This window comes from Hipposideros armiger, unplaced genomic scaffold, assembly GCF_001890085.2.
Source record: "Hipposideros armiger isolate ML-2016 unplaced genomic scaffold, ASM189008v1 scaffold_95, whole genome shotgun sequence".
NCBI lineage: Eukaryota > Metazoa > Chordata > Mammalia > Chiroptera > Hipposideridae > Hipposideros > Hipposideros armiger.
Window position 1 is genome coordinate 2,718,776 of NW_017731445.1, and position 4,523 is coordinate 2,723,298.

General features: G+C 44.1%; 2 long non-coding RNA genes across 4 annotated transcripts in view; one reads left to right on the forward strand and one right to left on the reverse strand.

Annotated features, from left to right (window-relative positions):
* LOC109384483 (uncharacterized) overlaps positions 1–1,459 on the reverse strand; it is a 12,204-nt gene extending 10,745 nt beyond the window's left edge. For 2 of the 3 annotated variants that reach the window (XR_002124407.1, XR_002124406.1), the window contains exons 1-2: positions 1,291–1,459; positions 248–352 (exon numbers count right to left, since the gene is read on the reverse strand). This is a non-coding gene — a long non-coding RNA (uncharacterized LOC109384483). The remainder of the gene's footprint in view (positions 1–247; positions 353–1,290) is intronic. The other variant, XR_002124408.1, reaches the window with a different exon arrangement.
* Positions 1–4,523, forward strand: part of LOC109384484 (uncharacterized) — a 52,370-nt gene that overhangs the window by 11,932 nt on the left and 35,915 nt on the right. The window lies entirely within an intron of this gene.

Here is a 4,523-nt window from a genome sequence, read left to right on the forward strand (position 1 = left end):
TCTCTTTAACACATATGTGCAAATTCCATTATCATTAATGAGTGCTCTGCATGTACGCTAAAGAGGAGGTGGACCAAGTCACAATGGAATCTATTACTTTACCTAGTTAAAACAAAAAACAAAAAACAAAATACAAAAAGACTTGCATCACATTCCCGAGCTTTTCCTGAGAAAGAGAAGTACACAGTGCTGAGAGCATATAAGCAGAATGGGATGGTGGCAGTGGCACCAGGGAAACGGTACTTACTTTTTATGGCCACGATGGCAGGAAGCAGAGATTTGGGGTTGAATTACTTTGGTTGGCAAATGTTGAAGCTGACAATAGAGGTCCACAGAGTCTTGGATATTCTGCCTTTGTGTTGAATCAAAATAAAGAAACGAAATATTTATGAATTTAATTCTGCCTTGCATTTTTTTCTGTCTTTGAAATGGCAATTCTCTGTGCGATATGTATAGATGTGCGGTTCAGATGGGTTCCTAGCCAATGTGGTACTCCATAAATGTGGTGCACCTGTGTTTTCTTGGTCACCCTGCTGTCACTGGGGTGTCTGAAAATGCTCTCTCCAAACTAAGTGAGTAGGAGGCGGGGGTGGGCACGTGGGGGAAAGGGATAGATAGGATCTCCTCTTTCCTTTTTTTTTTTCTCTCTAATTTTTTCTCATTTGGAAAGCCTTGGAACATAGATTTAATCTCAGGCTAAGAGGTCAGGTTTATCCCAGTGCAGAGATGTTGACTAATCCCAATTTGGGACTGTGGTGTCCCTGTATGCCCTCATATTCACCTATCTCACAGGGATGTAGCTATATTTATAATACACAATTCTAATATTGCAGAACTGCAAAGGTCAGGGCATTCCGAGCCTCACGGTATCAGGCAAACAACCACACAAAACTGTGCATCACCCAGAGGCCCCCTTTGTAAAGCTGTTAACCTAACATCCTCTCTCCCGCACGAACAGGGACACTTGTGTACAGCAAGCCCTCAAATAACATCTTTTCATTTGGTGTTGTTTTGTTAGAACATTGATGAGATGCTGTGGAAACTTAACTCTTGCTTATATCAATTAGCCTACGGTAAAATTGGTGTTGTTATACACTGTTTCACTTAAAGTCACAGGACCTATCGATGACATCGAGGACTTCCTGTATTAATGACCCTCTACCTAGCAAGCCCAACATTCTGATTAATCTGAGAAATGGGCTTTTAGCGTTGGGAGAAACCACAAGTGAAACAAAATGACCGCCAATGAAGGCAGACAACAAAAGAACAACACTGATCCTGTGCCCTTACCTTCATTTCCCCCTGAAGATTTAAACTTCCAACGGTAAAAGCAATAATGTTCTGACCTTAAAGGGCTCAGGCTCTGTTGCCACTGGTTGTTTAAAGACTCATTCCTCAGCAGCACTTGTACCATGGGGCCTCACAGCCGGCCGCTGTGGTGGCAACCACAGACACTGGAGTTCAGTCATATTGGCATCCGATTCTGAAAAGGGGAGGGCAGGGAGAGAGGGAGTCTATTGGCCTAAAAAGCTGAAACATCTGCTGGAGTTATTAACAGCTTTTTGGCTGAGTTCAGCAGCAGGGCACCTTGTGGTTGATAGATTCTTCTCTCAGCAATTCAAAACAATGCAGTTAAAGCAAATTTCTCATTTTCAGAGCACAGCTTAATGAGGCATACAGTATTTTAAAAATAGTCACACTTAAAATGGTCAATAGCAGTGACTGCAATCAGTGGTTACCTTCGGTACTCCATTGTGTTGACTTTGCCAGGGCAATTGTATAATGTGGAATTTTCAAAGACCATGTAACTCATGGTTAACTCTCTTTGTAGGAATTTACATTATTTATGAAGTTTGTGCAGATTATCCCATGGTGTAAATATTGGAAACCTTGATCAAACTACTTAGAGGTCTTGCGGCTCTCCTTTCTCAAAAGTGTGCCTTAAACCATTTTAGGCTCAGAAGTCCAATTCCAGGAAAGGCTCCGAGGGGCGAAATTTTGAAGATGAAGTGAAACCGAACATGTGGCAACAGCCTGGGCTGGAAAGAGTACTGGGCTGGAAGTCAGGGCAGAGGGTTTTAGCTTTCGTCCTTGTACTAATTGCCTGTGTGAGTCCTTGGGGGAGGGGCCACTTAATCTTTCTGCCTCAATTTCTCCCTGTATAAAATGAGCAAGTCTTTTAAGGGGTATGTCTCCAAATGTTTCTATTCAGCTCTCCCGTCCTGGGAACTGTGGAGTTCAAGTCCAATTTTATAGTATTCCTCTTATGAAATCCATGAGTTGTAACTACATTGACACCAGTGCCTATTTGCATTAACACATGACAGTATGCATGGTATTTGGGTGGGGGTGTCAGACAAACAAACTACAAAGTTAAATAGCTCTGTCAGTCACTGCAAGTGAATGCACCATATGCCATAACAGACGTGGGCAAGTCCAACCAGTCCCAGCTGGATTTCCTAGCCTGTTAGTTTATCTGGTCAGATGACTGTCCGGCCTAAGGAAGGGTCACACACAGCTTTATGCCCTACTGATCCAGTAGGCTAAGTTTGGCAGAAGGAAGGGGGTGATGAGGGAGAGAAAAGGCTGACCATTGGCAAGCCAACATCTGTGATGGGGGCTGCACTCCACCCAATTCCTCTTTCATCACTTGTCGCTGTGCCTGGCACATGGTAGAGAGGAGAGAGAAGTTAGCCAAGTCACTGCTTCCCCAGGCAGACGGGTGGTTTGACCCTTTCCTGCAGAGGGAACTCAAAGGAGGACAACACTTCCCTTCCCCACATTCTGATCCAGGAATCTCTAGGGACAGGGGCAGTATTAGTATTATTATCTATTCAACAATGATCCTGGTTGGTTCTGAGATACACTTACACCCTGATACGCAAGGGTTTCATGAATGGGGGGAGGAAGTTCCTAGCCTCTATAACCAAACAATTTCTATCATTGAGGCTGAGGGCACATGGTCCAAGCCAAATTAATCTGTCTGGTCCTCTACCTCAGTAAGAGCCTCAGGTTTCATTCAGAACTACTGGGAGAACTATACAAGTAAAGTGAGTAAAAACAAACCAAAGCCTTTCCACGCTTTCCAAAAGGGTTCAGATGATGTGGGCCTTGATTCCTGAATGAACTGAAGAAAAATCCTCACAATGTCCAGGGTCCTTGTGTCCCACAGATGAAGGTGGGAGGTTTCCTCAAACTCCTTGCTACGGAACCCACTTGGGTGGTACCGGGCTTGCCTTATAGATGGAACAGCATATCTAGGAAAGGAAAGCTTATATTTATGTAGAAGCCCTGGGAGATGTTTCTGATGGCAGTTTGGGGCTTTGTTGCCATTGGAAGCCCGGATGATGTCATGCCTTGTCCCCAGGAACATCAGCCAACGTGCTGTTCTGAGGTTTGCTGCTGCCACAGGAGGCTTGCTCATTGTTGAACCATTAGCACCTGGAACCTTGTCTAACCAGCTCCAAGAAGCCCTCTGAGAGCCTCAGTGTGGAGGCATAGTAAACCCAGGGCAGACCACCGGCCTCTCACAGGGGCATCTTACAAGGACCAGTGGCTCTATGGTACAAGAGCTTCTCTGTGTTCTTGCATGAAATGGACACTACCACCTCGTACAACAAGAAGGGGGCCTCCAGTGAGTCTGATGTGGGGAAGTACTGGCCCAGGAAGTCTTGTGTAAGCAGAGCATACCTCACACCAGCTCCCATGGGAAGTCATATCTGAATTCTCCTTTTGCAGAGAGACAGATGAGAGGGCAAGAACCATCCAGCCTCTGCTGAAAAGACAGTGATTAAGAATTCCTGGTAAATGGGGGGTCCAGCTCCTGAACCCAGGGCTGCTGAACCTGCAGCTGCAGAGTTTCTGAAGATTGGCTCATCCCATGCTACTTGTTCAGCAGTTCCCCACTGAAGCTTGCGGACTCAGGCTGCTACTAACGACTGTTTGCAGTTCCCACACCACGGGCTGCTGAATGGGTAGCCACAGCCACATGGAGGCTATAAGCTAGCCTTCCACAGGCCCTTAAAGAGAGCACTGAAATAAGATAGATGGGAAATAAATATCAACTTATTACTCCCCTCCCCCAAATACCAAGAAATCTATGCCAAAGACAAGTGTAGACATGCCCTCACATCTTGTGTCACCTAGAGCATGGATGTTGATTAGCTGAAAGTGTGTGTGTGTGTGTTAAACACATCACCTGTCAAGTCAGGGCATGCATGAGACCCAATAGCAAATATTTTTTATATTACTGAATAAGAAAATAATAGTATCTTACTTGAACTTTGCCATAGTTGACAATTGCCATAATAAAACTCAATTCTAATTCAGATTCAAAGGGCATATGTAGTGTTGAATAAAATTAAAAAATAGAAATTAAAAAAATCCATAGACTGTCTTTATTTTGTCCAAAAAGCTAATAGTCCATTTTGACTAAGTTGCCTAACCTGTATATAACACTTTCTTTTTTCAAAGTAAAGTAAGACTAAGCATTGTCACCACTTACTGTTAAAACATAAGGCATC